Raw genomic sequence first — 19,900 nt, forward strand, 5'->3', positions numbered from 1 at the left:
GCCTGCGGGGACCCCCGTGTGCCGGAATGCCCCAGGCCCACGTGCTGCTGCCTGTTTCCGGCCACCCTGCTTGCGTGATCCTGATTGGGTAATTTTTGAATCCCACTGTTTTTGATTGAATGTTAAAGCTTGTTGTTGATTGGATGTTAAAGCTTGTTGTTGATTAGATGTTAAAGCTTGTTGCTGATTGGATGTTAAAGCTTATAGTTGATTGGATGCTTCTTGAGCCCAACCAACGGTATAAAAGCAGGGGCAGAAGGGCAGGAAGAGGAAGAACATCGGAAGACAGGAAGAGAGCTGTGATACTAGGTGTGCTGAGTTTGCTGTAGAAGAATAAAGGTTGTTCTCTGACTCTTCGTGTGCCTCTCAACTCTTTCCCTGGTCAAATGAATAAGAGCTGTAATGCTAGCTGTACACACTGCTGCAACAGTAATACATGATCAACATTTTAAAATAAAAATTTTAGATAATCACAAAGAAGAAAATAAATTACAAATGATCCCATTAGACAGGGATATGCAGTTATTACTACTTTGTCATTTCAGTGTTTTCTATGTATGATAACCTTTGGAAATATAATTGACATCATACTGTACATATATTTTCAGGTTGTTTTTATAATTTGAATTTTTAACTCTTGATATATTGTTTTCACATGCATTTAATATTCTTTTACAACAATGGTATTCTATTCCCTTGTATTTATTTAATCATTTTCTATTATTGTTCCTTACAATTTCTTATTAATAATGCTTGATGAACATTCTCATACATATGTCTGCACACATCCTTATTTCCTAAAATAAATTCCTATATATGAAATTGTACCTTTTTGTGACTTAATCTGTGTTGTGTCAAATTGGTTTCCTGCAAAATTGTGCCAACTCCCTCTTCTACTAGCAGTAGATGGAATGCCCAATTATGTACACAATTGGCAACACTTGTTATTATGGCCATTGTTCATCATTACCAGTCTGATAAACAGAACGTGGCATGTCTTCTATTTGCTGTGTTTCTCCACTGTCAGTGAGTTTGAACAACGTTCACAAATTTAGCTACCATATTTTGCAAAATATCTATGCCTTTTGCCCACTTTTCTACAGGGATATCCTTCTTATTGATTGGTAAGCTTTTTATATCTCAAAGCTATGAAGTTTTTCCCTCTTTATGCGACAAATGTTTTTTCTACTTTCATTTACTTTTTTAAAAAAAATTTATTTTGAAACAGTTACAGACTCACAAGAAGTTGCAAAATATAGTACAGAACTCCTGCATCCCTTTTATCCAGCTTCCTACATTGATAACATGTTACATAATTGTAATTTATCATCAAAACCAAGAAATTAACCTCGGTAAAATACTGGTGAATAGACTATAGACCTTATTTGGATTTCAGAATTTACTTTGAAATTGATCGATGGAGACTTTAAATACAGATTTTAATGCATTTTTTATTTTTTATAAAAACCTTTACAGTTTTCTATCTTGTATTACTTAGACTATCCAATTTCTAAGATTATACACATAATTTACCCATACTTTCTGTTAGATTTTTTATAATTTTATTTTGTGCATTTCACTGCCAGAGTTTATTTTCATGAAGATCTATAATAGAAGTGTTATTTAGTTTTTCTCAAATAGTTAGACATTTAATAATCCTTTCTATTAACAATTATGTAGTGTTTACTATATGCCAGTCACTGTTTTAAGAACAATAAAACCTGCTCATTTAATCTTATCACAACCTCATGGAGTAGGTCCCATTAGCATCCACATTTTACAAATGAGGAAACTGAGGCACAGAGACATTTTTTTTTAAAAAAACTTGCCCCAAGATTACAGAACTGGTGAGTGGCAGAGTCAAAATTTAAACTCAGCTGGTTCAGCTCCAGAATTCATACTTTTACACCATTATGCTATACTGATTTGTGTTAGAAATGCCGAGGGAAGAACGCACGAGGCCAAGATGAAAGAAAAGAAAGTTTATTTTAACGTCTGTACATAGCTAGGCTGCAGCCAAAATGGCATCAGCCCAGAAGAGAAGGGCATCTAGGGCATTTTATAGTCAGGTTTGGGTGGGCACTCAAAAGGGGTGGGGCCAGTTTAAAGGGACATTTCCCATGGGACCTCCCACCAGCCTCTGGGTTCAGCCTAGAAACTTGCTGATTTGAAACCCTATTTGTTTCTGTTTTTAACAGAACTTTTTTTTTCCCCCTTAATTTAGCTCCCCAAGGCATAGTGGAACTGTGGATAGGTCCAGGGCACTGTTTTTATAGACCCTAGTACATTTTGGACCTAAGCTCCTACTATTTTCCAGGCCTTGTTCAAGATGCTTAGCGTAAGGAGATGAAGAAGGCACGGCTCCCTGGAGGGGCTTTCTGACTGGCAGGGACAAGTCAGACCCTCAGCAACTATGCCTGAACCCTGACAGGGATCACCGAGCAAACAGCTTTGAACCCCAAACAAGAAGGTTGTCCCAGGCCCAGAACTTAGAACAATGCTATGATGAACAAAAGGTCTTCCAAAGTAGCCACATGCTGTTATGTAGCTAGATGGGGAATTGGATGGGTCTCAAATTCCTCAGTTAAAAGCTAGCAACATCTTGATTAGGAATTCCCCCTCAATCCTCTCACTGAATTGGTTTTTGAGAAATTCATGACCAGTGGTCTCTGAATTATAAAGCAATTCCAGCAGGGCATTTTTTATTTGGATTGGGTCTTTATTTGGATTGGGTCTGAATCTTATATATACACAAATAGACATTTCCTAGCAAGGAGGCAAATCCTCCATCACTGATGAGAATCTCGATTTTTGAGAAAGTTCCATGCCAGGGGTATGTGAAAAGATTGAGGATACTTTCAGGGAAGAGACAGGGAGAATGGAAAGTTTGAGTGGGTAAAGATGAGGGGGGAATCCCCATTTGTGCTAAAGGTTAGAGCCAGATTAGGGGACTGGTGATCTAACTTTACATGGAATTTGTGCTGATATTTTAATATTGATTTTTATTCAAAGATATGGAATAGAGATAAAGGTCTAAAAAACTTCAATCCAATGTTATACGAGTTGTCTAAATTCCCCACCCTTTTTGGGAATTAACCCCTACATTCCTTCCCAAGGCCAGTAATAAAAGGGGCAGGAAAATATTCTTTGCTGTTTGTTTTCTAGTATTTTAAACCACAGGAGATGGCTCAACAGAATGGTCTGGACAAGGGTCACAAGATCATTGTCAGTAGAGGTAAGGTCTACTGAAACCACCAATTATAGTTAAACAATAGCCCAAAGCCACGATATGTAACACTGGTCATGTAGACCCAAGCCCAACTACTGAAGACCCACCTTTAAAAAGCTCTGTTTTTCTGCTTAAAGGCATGATGGTGGTCTTTTGAGACACTAGCCTGCCACCTTCCTAATTTGCCAGCAAATTAATAAAGTCCTTTCTTTTCCTCAAACCACTTGTCCTTGTTCTTAGTTCTCACTGATTTGGCCTTGGGGACAAGTACAGAACTTTCAGCAACTGATATAGCAACAGCAATTTATGCTGCTATTGTGAGAATTTAAAAAAAATATAAAGCAGCATAATATGCCTATGCAAATGAATAATGTGTTGTCCGCAAAATATAGAAAAAGGAATGAAAAATAAGACTTAGAATCTCCGCAAAAGTTGCCTAAAGTTTGTCAATGGAAAATAACCCAAACTCTGTAAAACAACTTAAAGAGATTTAATCTGACCTGGATATGTGTGACCATGGCCCAGAGATCCATGCCCAAGAAGCCTGGATCAAGTGGTCTCCCCACGGTTGGGTTACAGTTTGGTTTTATACATTTGAGGGAGACAGGAATTACATGTAATGTCATAAATCAATATATATGGAAGGCATACATTGGTTTGGCCTGAAAAGGCAGGACATCTCAAAGAGGGGCGTTACAGATTATATGTGGGTTTAAAGATTCTTTGATTTGTAATTGGTTAAAGAAATGAAGCCTTGTCTAAAGACTTGGAATGTTTTAAGTTAAGATAAGGAAGTCTGTTAATCAGAGACAAGCCACTGGACATATACCAGACATATACCCAGACTCAACTGATCTGTTAAGTGAATTTAGGACCTGCAGGTATGCTTTAAGCTTTGTCTTGTATAGCCTTAGGCCTGCTAATGAGTTGCAAAGGATATCTCCAAGAAGGGATAAGGGCATGATGAGCATGTCTGATCTCCCTTCTCATGGCCAGCAACTCATCTTTAGGGTAATTCTGGGGTCCCTTTGGCCAAGAGGGGCTCCATTCAGTCAGCTCATGGGAGGTGTGGTAAGATTTTATTTTAGTTCACAAGTTGTCCCCCTGTCTCTAACCTGAATTTATGTGTCTAAAACCAAACTCATCACTTTCTTAAATCTGCCCCCCTTCTGAGTTTCTCATCTCAGCCAAGTTCATCACCATCAACCCAGTCATCCAAGCTAGAAATCTCAAATTTTTACTCAGCTCCTCCTTGGTCCTTTAATCCTCTCATCTAATGGGTCAAGTCCTTTTCCTTTATTATCTTTTTCTATCTTTCCCCTCATCACCCCATGGCCACTTCAATGCATAGCCCTCCTTGCTCTTTCTTCTTTTAGGTATTTTAATTTCCTCTTGTATAGATGCTTGCTGTTTGCTGCCCAGCCAATATGTCTCCTTCCTGGTAGGGAACCCAACTTTCCTTGGGAAACCACCCCAGGCCCACTTTGCATACATAGATATATCTTTACTAAACAGGCCAAGGCTCAAAATGCTACACCACACCCTTCTTCTAAGGTACTCTAAACTCATTCCCTTGCTGAGGAAAGTGGCTCTGAGCGATTGCTTATAGTAGGTAGCTGTTTTCTATACCGTGTAACGCTACTTCTTTGGCCATGACTGATTAGTCTTGGGCAAAGTAGCAGACGAAAGACAACACATCCATAAGCTGTACGGTGGCCTGAGTGGTATGGTTCAGAGAAAACAGACATTAACCTGCTTGATCAGATTCTCTGTCTCAAGATTTTAAATGAGAAATATGTGAAGAGTAATACAGTTGGAAAAAGAGTAAGTACTGGAAGACATACAGCTAAGGCAGTTATGCAAATGCTATGAAGGGGTAGAAACCACAAAACAAAGGCAGGATTCAGAGGAAACAGTTACCCCATGGAAGATACTATTAGCTGGTAGAAGCAGAAGATGGAGCTGGATTATGGTCACATCACACGAGTGTTTCCTGTGAAGCTGGCCTGCGTGGCTATGATTCCCTGTTGTCTCCATGTATTGAAATAATAAAACCCCCATACTTGACATAAGCCTATTTTCTGTTCTTTATAATCAGAGGAGACCATTGCAATATATAGATTAATATAACAATTATATAATCATCTCTGCATATTCTTTTTATTATAAGCAATTTTTCTATAGTCAACATCATATTGTAAACTTTCCATGTCTGTAAAATCACATCTACATCCTCATTCTTCAGGTTACTAGAAGCCCATTGCATTTATATACCATAATTTTGCTGATTCGCCATTATTGGATTATTGCTGGGGATTCTTAAGGAGTGAGGCTTTCAGATGGGCTTGAAAATTCTGGTGCCGACTATGCAAATTTTCTTTTGGGAACAAATCTAATATTGTCAAGGGTCACTGTACCCTTAAACTAAGAAATATAGACAATTGCTCTGTTGAAAAATGAGCCATTTCTGTGAATCTTTTATTATAGTCCATTTAGTGTATAAACTATGTTGCTATTTTGAAAAAATTATGTCTTCATAATAAGTTTGGGAAAAACTTATGGTTTTCTATCCCAAATATAGCAACAGGAAGATGTAAAAGAATTTTATTTGGCCGGGCGTGGTGGCTCACCCCTGTAATCCTAGCACTCTGGGAGGCCGAGGCGGGCGGATTGCTCGAGGTCGGGAGTTTGAAACCAGCCTCAGCGAGACCCCATCTCTACTAAAAATAGAAAGAAATTAATTGACCAACTAAAAATATATATACAAAAAAAAATCAGCCGGGCATGGTGATGCATGCCTGTAGTCCCAGCTACTTGGGAGGCTGAGGCAGAAGGATCACTTGAGCCCAGGAGTTTGAGGTTGCTGTGAGCTAGGCTGACGCCACGGCACTCACTCTAGCCTGGGCAACAAAGTGAGACTCTGTCTCAAAAAAAAAAAGAATTTTATTATAGACTTGCAAATTTATCCCAGGAAGGGTAGCCCAGTCCAATCTGCAGACTTAGCGCTATGTGGCCATGGATAATCTCTTCATCACTGCTGTCTCCTGGGCCCGTAGGGAACAATACCAGTTCCAGGTGTCTGCACCCCTTGGATTTTGAAGACTCTTACCTTCAGGCAGATGGCTGAAGACCATGCAGGTAAGTTTGGAATATTATTTGGATGTTGAATTTGACAAAGAATAGAGGGCACATAGATCCTTTGATCAGCTTCTGTCTCTTCAAATGCTGAACTCTTCATCTCATTATATTAATAATTATTAAAAGTATCAAGGTTCAGTCTGGTCCAGGCAGTAATTACCAACACTGGCAAAACCTAAAACATGGGCATTTAGGTTGTTTTCTATTTTTAAAATCATCATAAATAATACCATAATAACTATTCATACATATTATTTATATCTTTAACATCCTTTCAGTTATTTCTTTAGGATACATTCCTACAAATGGAATTTTTTCTAGCCCAAGGGGTTTGTACTTTTAAAATCTTTTGGTACCTATTGCCAAAGGACCTTCGTTAAAGGCTCTATCAATTCATTTTTCTACCACTGGAACGTAAGAATGCTCACTTCCCACATCCGTGCCAATGCTGGGCATGGCTACCATTCTTTGTAACGTTCGAAGAATTACATATCTAGTATGAATTGTGTTGATTCCCTGCTATAACACCTCCAAGGGCTCTTCATAGTGTATAGCAGCCATTCTCAAACTTTCTGGATTTCTTCAGAGTCTTAACAATTATTAAGGGCCCTAGAGAGCTTTTGTTTATGTGGCTTACATTCAGTTCCTCCCCCCCCCCCCGAAAAAAAAAATCCCAAAAAACTACTAGTAAGACATGGGACATTGCTTTACATTAAAAAAAATCTCTTTAGTGACTGGCTTACAGGAAGACCTTTTATTATAATAGAAGCTGAAATATCATATTTGCATCTGCATTTGATGTGTTATAATCATGTAGCCTCTAGAAAACTTCCTTGCACACTCATGAGAGAAGAACAGCAAAAAAGCAAACACTATCTTAGTAATATTTGAATAGAATTCTGGCTCCATGAGCTCCCTGGAAGTTTCTCAAGGATGCCTAGAGAAGTCCAAACTATACTTTGAGAACCATAAAGTCCAAAAAATGAAGTCTAACTCTTTAGCATGTCATGTAAATCCTTTCTTGATTCAACCTTACACCTTCCTTGATTATCCTCTCTGCCGTGCTCCTTCTTAAAGTTATGCAGAATTCTGACTCCTTCACAAACACGTTATGTATTTTCAGTTCTATGTGCTTTTGCACTTACTATTTTCTTTTCCAAGAATATCTGTCCCTGGAAACTGAGACAAAACAAAAAAGCAAGCAGATAAAGAGAGAGAACCAAGCATCACCTTTGTTACCAGTAGAGTAGACTTTGAAGGATGTAGCTTACTATATGGAGACAATGGGCTTCCTGATACTCTACCCCCAGAACTTTGCAAACCACCCACCCAGTTTCAGGAAGCACTAGACAATTGCAAGCCTCCCAGATAAAGTCCCCTGCCCAATTATTAAATTTTGATAATGGAGAAAAGGCTCACTACCAAGAAGAGGGAGAAGGAAGACTTGAGCCACATACAAATGCCCAGTTCCTTATCCCATAGCCAACAAGGTAAATCACTACATCTTCCCTGGGGAGGGAGAATGAAAGGGAAACTAGGACTGGTGGTAAGCGAGTGGCGTCCTTTCATATGAAAGGAAATAGCAATAAGGATGAAGCATATTTCCCACCCAAACCCCTCTCCCCACAGCACAACCAATATTCTCCACCTACAAAATCCTTAGTCATATTGAAAGATTACCTCTAGGATGAAGCTTTAACTTTCTGATACATTCTCCCCTCTGCCCACATAGCATTTTTTAATATATAAATAAATTCAAGTGATATTAAGACTATTATTACATGCATCATGTATTAATTATTACAAGGCATCAATGATATAAATACAAATAGGATACTATTTCTGCTTTCAAACACTTGGGGGAATGACATCTATTACAGAATCTCTGATATAGCTCTCCGATTTTTATTCCCTACATTTATTCTTTCAACAAATTTAGAAGCACCAAGTACAGAGGTACCCTTATTCCTCCAAATAATAATTTATGCATGTCATAGTTCACTGCAACCTCAAACTCCTGGGCTCAAGGGATCCTCCTGCCTCAGCCCCCAGGGTAGCTGGGACTACAGGTGTGTACCACCGCGCCAGGCTAATTTTTTTTATTATTTGCAGAGACAGGGTCTTGCTATTGTCCAAGCTGGTCTTGAACTTCTGACCTGAATCTATCCTCCTACCTCAATCTCCCAAAATGCTAGGATTACAGGCATGAGCCACACCAGGCCTTCTACTCAAATTTCACCCTGACCCTGAAATCTTTCTAAACTACTCTCATTTCCTATCAAGATCTAGCCAGACCCAGGTCACCAGTAATTATCCCCCAAACCCAACAATTCATTTTTTTTAACCTTTCTATTTCTATAGTAATTTCACACCCGGGTGCATGCCTTTGAGAGTTTGTGTGTTTTGTATTTATAGCCACGATGGTAGAAACCTGCAGTAGCACAGCTCATTATATAAGGATTTGGAATAACATGGGCCGAATCCCAGACCCTGAAACCCAGCAGTAAATATAATAAAAGCCTGATATAACATGTTTAACCTAGAAGGAGGGCATTGTTTCTGTCCCTTAGCAGCTCATTATCAAGATTCCACTTCATTGCTATTTCTCCCCATCTCCACGGCAGCTGGCAGACTGAGAATGTGATCATTGGCTAGATGGTTAGATTAAATGAACTTTGGGGGTCAATTTTTACCCCCTGAGATGCTATAATTCTGGTAAGTTTCCTTTTCTTAGAAGTATGGCACAAAGGCATCATTTCACCACAGTGCCCATCCCATAGTCGGTCACAGTAGTCAAAGCACAGACGCTGGAGCCAAGAGTAGCTGGCCTCAAACGCTGGCTCTACATGTGACCTTAAGACAAATCACTTCAAGTCCTCTATGCCTCCGACAATTCACCTGCAAAATGATGATAATTGTGCCTATCTCGTAGGCTTGTTGTGAGGGCCAAATAGTTAATACATAAAGCACTTAGAACAGTGCACATGACATACTAAATGTACTATAAATCAGGCATCCTCAAACTATGGCCTGCGGGCCACATGCAGCCCGCCAAGGATGTTTATCCAGCCCGCTAGGTGTTTTTGCTGCCGCTGCCTGTCCTGCTTAGCAGCCGACTCGTCCGGGCCCACAGTGCGCATGTGTGGAATGTGCGCCGCACTCTCCAACGGCCTCCAACGGTCTGAGGGACAGTGAACTGGGCCCTGTTTAAAAAGTTTGAGGACCCCTGCTATAAATTATCAATTACTAGTGAGCAAATATGTGTCCAAGGAATTCTACAAGTCCATGAACTCCCAGTAACTTAAAATGCACATTTAATAAGCACTCAGGAAATGTTGGAAATTGTTCTTGGGTCTGAATTTTATACACCTTATCCAAACCTTTTAAATACCTTGTCTCATCAAAACAAAAAGGTTTTTTTAAATTAGAAAGGCAGTTAGTCTTTTTTGAAAACTAATTTGTAGCATAAATACCAGATATATATGTATGTATTCTAACAAATGAAATACTATTAGAAGACTGTTTGCATAATTCTATTATATTCAAAAATATTCATATCTGTTTTTTTAAAAGCTCAGATCAAGCATTTACACAACTGCAATATCTCTTTGCAAAACTTTGTTCTAGGTGTGTCAAATGTTCTAATCAGTCCACTAGATACAGACACTAAAACTGCAGGTTAAAAGACATACTCTAGTAACATATTAAGTAGTTCCATAAGGCTTGGAAAGTGAAACTCACTTTCAACCATGGAATGGCTTAAGCAGTGGGTAAATTTGGCACATTTGCTCTTAAGTCATTTTTAAAGCATTAAAACATATTTCAAAGATTTCAAACACGCAATTATTTTTGTTGCCGCTCAAAACATGAAATAAACGTCTCTTAAAAAAAGATATGTGCTTTTTTTAATCTATCAAAACAAGCAGCTTAATGAATAAAAATTGTTTTCCCAAATCATTTTTCAGGCCGGGCGCGGTGGCTCACGCCTGTAATCCTAGCTCTTGGGAGGCCGAGGCGGGCAGATTGCTCAAGGTCAGGAGTTCAAAACCAAATCATTTTTCATAAGTTTGCAACTCATCCAGCAAGTTTTAGCAGTCTGAAATTAGAAAAGCCATTGGTAAGATGTACCATTCCCCATCCCTCAAATTATTAATAAAATGTATCAAACTTTTAAGGTGTGGTTATTTTATGAAAACTCCTTTAGAAATATGTTTCACACGTTTACTTGGAAACTTAATTCACTAGCAAAGATGCACTTTTGTTTACCTGGATGGCACTGATTTTTATGTTTATCTTGTGGATTGGTCTCATCTTATAATCATACCTTCTCTGTATTTATCACAAGTGATAATTATCATTTAAATTGACTCAACAAATAAATCTGAAGCACCCACTCTCTGTAAGATACAGGCAATCCCCTGGTTACAGATGACCTGACAGTGCTCTGTACTTAAGAGTGGGCTCCCAAGGCCTCCCATGAGGATAACTTATAATTAACTAAATTAATAATTTGGGAACTAGTTTCTTCCACACGTGTAAATAAACCCACATGGCGTAAGTGGTTTGTTGGTGCAGCCGTTTTATGCTGTCCTGGCTAGTCTCATTGTCTACATGGTTGCTTACACAAACATCACTTTTTTTTTTTTTTTTTTGAGACAGAGTCTCACTCTGTTGCCCTGGCTAGAGTGCTGTGGCATCAGCCTAGCTCACAGCAACCTCAAACTCCTGGGCTCAAGCAATCCTGCTGCCTCAGCCTCCCGAGTACCTGGGACAACAGGCATGCGCCACCATGCCTGGCAAATTTTTTCTATATATTTTTTTTTTTTTCTTTTGGGAAGTTGTTTAATTACAAATTCAATTTCTTTTTTTTTTTTTTATATTAATTATTTTTTTTATTTTGGCATATTATGGGGGTACAGATTTTAAGGTTTCAATAAATGCCCATTTCCCCCCCTCCCCCCAAAAGTCTGAGTCTCCATCATGACCATCCCCCAGATGGTGCACATCTCACTCACTATGTATGTATATACCCGCCCCCCTCCCCCCTCCCACCTGCCCAATACCCTATTACTGTAGCACCTATGTGTCCACTTAGGTGCTACTCAGTTAATACCAGTTTGCTGGAGAATATATCTGGTGCTTGTTTTTCCATTCTTGGGATACTTCACTTAGTAGTATGGGTTCCAGCTCTAACCAGGAAAATATAAGGTGTGCTATATCACCATTGTTTCTTAGAGCTGAATAGTACTCCATGGTGTACATATACCACATTTTATTAATCCATTCTTTGATTGATGGGCACTTGGGCTGTTTCCACAGCCTTGCGATTATGAATTGTGCTGCTATAAACATTCGAGTGCAGGTGTCTTTTTTGTAGAGTGTCACTGGATCATTTGGGTAGATGCCCAGCAATGGGATTGCTGGATCAAATGGTAGATTCACTTGTATCGCTTTAAGGTATCTCCATATTGCTTTCCACAGAGGTTGAACTAGTTTGCAGTCCCACCAGCAGTGTAGGAGTGTTCCTCTCTCTCCGCAACCACGCCAGCATTTATTGTTTGGAGATTTTTTGATAAAGGCCATTCTCACTGGGGTTAAGTGATATCTCATTGTGGTTTTGATTTGCATTTCCCTGATGATTAGAGATGTTGAGCATTTCTTCATATGTTTGTTGGCCATTCTTCTGTCTTCTTTAGAAAAATTTCTGTTCAAGTCCTTTGCCCACTTTTTGATGGGGTTATTTGATTTTTTCTTCCTAATTTTCGTGAGTTCTAAGTATATTCTAGTTATCAGTCCCTTATCGGATGCATAGGATGCAAAAATTTTCTCCCATTCTGTAGGTTGTCTGTTTACTTTCATGACTATTTCTTTGGCTGTGCAGAAGCTTTGTAGTTTGATCATGTCCCATTTATTTATTTTTGTTGCTGCTGTGATTGCCTTTGGGGACTTCTTCATAAACTCTTTGCCCAGGCCGATGTCTAGGAGAGTGTTTCCAACTTTTTCCTCTAGAGTTCTAATAGTTTCATATCTTAGGTTTAAGTCTGTTATCCAGCGTGAGTTGGTTTTTGTGAGAGGTGAAAGGTGTGGGTCCTGTTTTAGCCTTCTACAGGTGGCTATCCAGTTTTCCCAGCACCATTTATTGAAGAGGGATTCTTTTCCCCAGCGTATGTTTTTGTCTGCTCTATATATTTTTAGTTGGCCAATTAATTTCTTTCTATTTTCTATTTTTAGTAGAGACGGGGTCTCGCTCTTGCTCAGGCTGGTTTTGAACTCCTGACCTTGAGTGATCCACCTGCCTTGGCCTCCCAGAGTACTAGGATTACAGGTGTGAGCCACCACACCCAGCCCAAACATCACTTTCATCTTCACTTTTATTCGACTTTGTGAGTTTGTGTTTACCCCCATGACCATGCCTCCAAAGCAAAAATCCACCGCAAGTCCAACTGACCTGCAGTGAAGACAAAGGTGATTACAATGGAAACAAAAGTAGAAATAAGTATCTGGAGAAAGGCCAGATGCCATCATTCGTTGGGAAAGCATTAGGCTTCAGTCACTAGACTATTGGAACAATTATAAAGGATAAAGTGAGAATAATGGAACATGTGGAAGGCTGTGCTCCAATGAAAGCATCAATTACTAAGCAGCGCAGTGGATTAATTATTGACACAGCAAAGTTATTACTGATCTGGTTAGAAGATCAAAATAAGTGTAACATTTCCATGAGCCTAGCATTGCTGCAATGTTAGGTGTTAACCTTTAATACTCTGTTTTGAAATTTCTCCTATCTAAACTTTTATATGAGTTTGGTTTTGTGTTCTATTTGTTTAAAAGAAAGAGTACAATAGTTTTTGTAGCTTATTATTAGGGGTATTATTACAGATCACACTGCATTATTACCACATATGAGCCATTATATTATTATTATCACTATATGTGCACTGTTCATCTGGGATCTGAGTTACATACAAAACGAACTAAAGACTGTCTCAAGAATGGATCTCATCTGTGACCCAGGGCCGCCTGTACTCCACTGAATGAGAGGGATACAAAGCCAGTTATGACAGGCTTACCCCTCAGATTTCCCACGCAGGATGGGCAGGAAGGCAATGCAGATGAGCAAACTGAGTACGAGACTATCTGCTCTGCTTGTGCACAAATCCCACGCCCGGTGTGCCATCATGATGAAGGAAGAGTACACAGGCCAACCAGACCTCTGTCCTAGGCCACCCCTGCCTGAATTGTTTGCTACTGGCACCCAGTTCTTTATTCTGCAATCTCCTAGTTAAAAGCCTGGCTCACTATATCCAACCCAGGCTATGCCTTCGTTGACACAGTTAGAGCCTCTTACTCAGATTTCTCTCTGCTGGAGCCCCAGACTTGCCACGCTCCAGGTTAGAGACCCCTCTGCCAGCTCTGCTTTATGAGATATAAACTACTTAGCCTAGACCTCTCCCCTCCCTCTGGTTCCTCCTGTCCCCCATAGAAGGGGAATTAGAAAAAGACACAAGGCAATGATTTTATTATAAAAATGATAGAAATAATGATAGAAACCAGTTGTTATAGTTAAGTCAGTAAAGTGAGAAATGGCATCTGATTTTGAATCTTCTTTTCTAATGTTGCTTAGTGACAAGCTTAAAGGGTGCCCAGTAGGTAAAACCGGAGAAGCAGCATGTTTATACTCATAAAAAGATCAGATTTGTATTACCAAAATAGTGTGATTTCCCACTTTTTTTAATAGTATCACCGTGGTGGTAGAGAGAATAACTGGAATTGTTAAAACAGCTCCTACATGCCAGTCATTTTCCAGATCCAGTTGTATTACTTCCCCTTCACATTCCAATAGAGAAGATAAGTTTTATCTAAGGGAGAGGGGCGGAATAGTAACAGATGCCTCAGGCACTGCAGCTTCACCTCCCCATTTCTTAGCACTTTTGGTTTTAGAGTTTCTGTTGTTTCTACTACAGTTTCAAGTGAATCAGAATTTATATTCACTCCAAACATAACTCTTCCTTTTCAAATGTAACATTATACAAATTTCAACTGCTTGGCCTCAGACAAAGGCAGCAGATCAAAGCAGGTGGCACACCCTAGGGAGACAAGCCTGGAACTCAGGCTCAATGGGGATAGGTACTTGGGGGATAGGTACTTGGGGGATAGGTACTTGGGGGATAGGTACTTGGGCTGGCAGCAGCAGTGTTGCTGAGCCCAGTCTGGCATCAAAGAGAAGCAGGAGAGGTGGGGCTAAAAGAAAAATCATCCAACAGCCCCATATTTGCAGAAAGCAGCCTGTTATTGAGGCAGGGCCAGAGAACAGAAATACATTGAGTAGCCCTAAAGCTGCTGATCTCTACTAGTTAGGGAGAATTAAAGCCAAAAGAATCTGCTCAAACACAAAATCCTGTGTCATAAAGAACTTATGTTGTTTGCCAGCAGTAAGAAAACCTGCTAGCCTAGAACATGGACAGATGTGGCACTTATTCCTCACAAACTTCTTTGACAGTAGCAGGTCTAGAAAGAACTTCCCTCACTAAACAACAAGCATCTATGCAAAACTACTGCAAACAAATAAAAGATGAATTAAATAGGGAAAAAAATGGAAGACAAAGAATATTCACCAGGAAAAATATTTCTATAAATGAGGTAAAAGTTTGGGCCAAACATATTGCCATAAACTTAAATAACCTAAACAAAGCTACTATATTTATAAAACAAGAGTTCATATCAAATATACAAGAGCTCAGGGAAGATAATGCAAGGCAACAGGAAATGAAATATGATTGGTTAGAGCCCAGGAAACTCACATTTCACTGACAGCAACTAGATTGTGCTGAAAACATGGAAAAAAACAAGGATGACAGGAATGGAAAAGAGTGCAAAATGCAGTAGTAAAAAAACCTCAAAAGAATTAGAGGAAATGATAGCTAGACAGGACACAAAAATACTGTAACATATGCAATAGCTGGCATCCTAAAGAAGAGGTTAAAAATAATAATAAAGCAAGAAGAAAGGTGAAGATACACTCCAAAGTAACTTTCCAAAATTATGTCATAAATCTATAGACTGAGATAGTACACTGAATCCTAAGAAAAACTGACACAAAACATTCAGCCCTGAACATGTTTTAGTAAATCTACTGGAATTGAAAGAAAATTCTGTTGTGCACTGAGGCAAAAAGCTTGAGTCAGGATGTTACTCTTCACAGCAATGTTCAATGCTAGAAGACACTGGAGCAAAAAGTCCTCAAGGAAATAAACTGTGTGACCCAAGAATTGTACACGGCCAAATAATCACCACAGTGTAAAGATGATAAACAGTTTTGGACTTGCAAAAACTCAGGGAATATAGTTCCAAAGCCCTTCTTGAGAAACTACTAGAGGCCATATCTTGAAAACAAAAGAGATAAATGGAGTCATGAATATTTAACTTTAGGATTAAAACAATTGTGGAGATTATGCTCACAACACAGAACTTTAATGTTATAAACTCTAATGATGTAGAAATAATATAGCAAAGGTTTGGAGTTGAGGACAAGGTAGTGGATAGATATGTTGTTTTTCTCACCTGGTAGAGCAGGGAATAGAAAGATTATTAAAGCTAATAAATCATGTAATAGAGCTGTAAGTACATTTCAAAGTCTAAAGAATATACATAAAAATTATATTGCCATCAATAGCACCTCTTGTATTTTCCTGGACAGAGCTGGAACCCATTCTACCAAGTGAAGTATCTCAAGAATGGAAAAACAAGCACCACATGTACTCACCAGCAAATTGGTATTAACGGATCAACACCTAAGTGGACACATAGGAATAACATTTACTGGGTGTCACGCAGGTGGGAGGGGGGAGGAGGGAATGGGTAGATACAAACATAATGAATGAGATATGCAATGTCTGGAGGATGGTCACACTTGAAACTCTGACTCGAGGGGGTAGGAGGGCATGGGCAATATATGTAACCTTAACATTTGTACCCCTATAATATGCTGAAATAAAGAAAAATGGAAAAGATATTATATCACCATCAAGAATCAGGTGAGCTTGGAAGATGAGGGGGAGAAAGTGGAAAGAATTAACCTCTTCATACTCTTGGGAGGAAGTCAATAGATCGTTGTTTAAAGAAACAGAAGTTTATGTATTTGGGTGCAAGAACACTGACATTTATAGCTGGTGAGAGTAAAATTCTTTTTAAACAGAAGGACTCCATAGGACTTCTCTGGACCTGTTATATGGGACCAAGAGACAAGGGGCGACCGCAGAGTTTTAGAGACTAACTGCAAATGAAAATACAGCTGAGGAGCAACGAGTCCTTTCTTACTGCCAAGTGTGAACCATCTCTCCATCTCTAGTACCACCGCGTCACATTGTAGTTGACAACTGTTATGATTCTTGACCACCCAATATCTTTTGAATACTATGTGCCCCTTCCCCCCCAAAGGCAGCCACAGCCTGCTTTCCCAGTCTCCTCTGCAACTAGGGTACAGGTATGTGACTTAGGCTCTAACAATTAGACACAACCACACAGGAACTTGATACCCAAGAGGGCAATGTGAAGAATCCATCTTTGGCCACTGTGACAAATCCAACTTCCAGGGGTGGCAAAGGTAGAGGTTCTGGTATCCAATGCCCCGAGACAGAACCAGTGAGTTTTCACTGGAGCTGTTCTGAAGAGTGGTCGGGGCATTCTTCTCAGCTGGCTGCCTCTATTTCTGACTATCTGGCCCTCCTGGACATTTTGTAAGATATTCAGCATACTTTAAAAATACATATCTTTTCTGCTTAAACTGGGTAGAAGAGAGTTCTGTTGCTTGCAACTAACAGGCATGCCTGACTAGGATAGCACTGGCAATGCAAGCACTTAAAAAGCAAAAAACATATTTAAAACATCCTTTAGTGTCGAAAAAACCAAGGAACTAACATTTTCATTAGCTCTAGAGACCATTTACACAGTACCTTCAAAATAAGAAGCCAAGTGTCTGTGAAACATGGCTTTCCCTAGAACATCTCATCTTTTCTACACGTAAGTTTTAAAGAATGGGCTCTGTTAAAATACGTCTTGGTTTTAAGTACATCATTATATCTGAATCGACGAAAATTATAGCATTCCAAATTGGTAAAATCAAATACAGCTGAATCTTACTATGTTGGCTTGCTGAAATTCTTTGGAGGTTTTACGGATAATGATTCTAAACTCATCTAAAATGTTTATTCTAGGCTCCGAAGCTTGCTTTTAAGCCCAAAGTGAAATCAAGTTCATTGCCTGCTGTGAAAAGATTAAAGGATAATGTCATTTCCATTGTTCCCGCTCCCGTTCTTGGCTATGAAAAGCAGCAAAATATACACATTTATCCTGGAGCCTCATGATAAAGAAGTGCTGCAGCTGGTGGATTTTACCGCTTAATGAATGCATTTACTTTGGAATCTACGTATCGAGTACAAGGTTTTCTACTGCAGTGGTTCCCAAAGTGTGGTTCCTGGATGGCAGAGTCAGCATCGCCTGGGAACTTGTTGGACGTACAAATTCTCAGGCTCTACAGCAGAACCTCTGAATGGGGAACTCTGGGGGTAGGATCCAGAATTCTATTTCACAAAACCCTCCTGGTGATTCTGATGTCTCAGAACATTTGAGAACCATTTTCTTTGGCAGCACAACTAAACCACTCCCATCAAAAGAGAATCTACTGAGATGGAAATAGCAAGATATATCTTCCTAATAACATACTCTAGAGCATGAAGAGCATTCCTCCCTAGAACTAACCTAACTTCACATGTAGCATAAATTCATTTCTTCTTCTACAAAGGAGATACAGAACTCTGGGTTACTAAGATCCAATATCGAAGTAACTTTTCCTGGCATTGTCAGACATAAAGTACCCTTCAATCTCCTCCTCAGGATAAATAATCCCAGTTCCTTTTTACCTATATTTATAATCACTTCTTAAAACTCTTCATCATCCTTGCTAACCTCCAGAATACAGTATTAACCTTATTTTACTCTTCAAATGAATCAACTTTCTCTGTCATTGAACCATAGAAATGAATGCCCCACAATATAGGGTTCTTATAGTTCTACGTATGTTTTACGATATAAGATGTACTTCTAAAAAAATCAAATTTTAGGTCTATCCCTTGTAGATATTTTGATTCCTCCTCCTTACCTCTGTTCTTTTTCCTAAAAAAAAAAAAAGAAAAAAGTTTTAGTTCATTGTAAGGTCACTAAGTATTTCACATATATTGAATTAAACATTCTGATCCTCCTTTGCCCTATTAAGTATGAATTGGCCAGATGGATATTCCTCTGACTCTCTCCTGAGCAGGTTTTAGTTAATTAAAAATGATTATTTTTACTACATATTTTATATATCAGCCAGATGTTACCTGTGGTCATTTCTAAAAAGGATCATTTGGTGGTGGTTATAAAATACGTATTTTCCTTGGGAGGCAAAACCCCTGTGTGCAGTCAGGAAAATAAATGTAGAAGTGATTTCACCTCATACCTTTTCCCTCGTACCAAATGGGCATAACATTTCATTTCCTTTGAAGGTAAGATTTGTTCAAATTCTTTCTTCTTTGTATCTCTGCACTCTGGACCTATTTATATTATGTAAACAAAATCATCAGGTTGATGGATGAAAAATTATTGTTGGTTTTCCTCTGTACTAGAAGTGTAAGTTAATTTTTCCAAACAAACTGATTAGCTTTCTCTAGGTTTGGTTTATATAAGACACATATGCATGACATAGCAAACTCTTCTGCTCAATCAGGACAGAGGCCGTATGATGTTGCTCTGAAGATATACTTCCAGATATCTGTAACAGTTCTCACTACTTCACAGGTCTCCTTTGAAGATATTTGTCATGTGAACTAATTTATCTGAATTTCCCATTAGTCTTGAAATAATCCAGAATGGGGCAAAAATACTGTAATTAGGAAATTGTTTTGTGATTACATTAAGTTGTTCTCTCTGCATGTATATACAAATTAGAATTCAAACAAGTCTCTTTCATTTCTTAAAAAACAAAACAACATTCAATCCCCCCCTTTTTTAAAATTCCATTCTAAAGGTCACCCCAAATTCTCAAATTCTAATATATTAAATCATTCTAATATGAGACACAGAGACATCACTTGGGCTAGATTCAGATGGCTGGTCTTCTCCAAAACACCATTGATAAGACTCCTAGAACAAAAGTGAACCTGAAGTTCACACATGCTGACAAACATCATTAGGTATGGTGGGGTGCAAGAACAAGCAAGAAATATTCAGTTCCAAAGACCTAGGTCTTGTAAAATATTTCATCATGTGGCGGGGATATGGGCTCTGGCCTCAGTTCTGACTTTCTGCATGACCTTCCATAAGTGACTTCTCCACTGTGAGTTTCCTTTATCATGCAAAAAAAAAAAAAAAAAGATAGGATTGAACTAGATATTCTCTAAAATCTCTACGTGCCCCTCAATTACATGATTGATTGTTCTTAAAATAACCTCAAGGCCTAATATGTCTCACTGAACAATTGCAATGATGGGGGGGAGC

Source organism: Microcebus murinus, chromosome 10, assembly GCF_040939455.1.
Source record: "Microcebus murinus isolate Inina chromosome 10, M.murinus_Inina_mat1.0, whole genome shotgun sequence".
In the NCBI taxonomy this organism is placed as follows: domain Eukaryota; kingdom Metazoa; phylum Chordata; class Mammalia; order Primates; family Cheirogaleidae; genus Microcebus; species Microcebus murinus.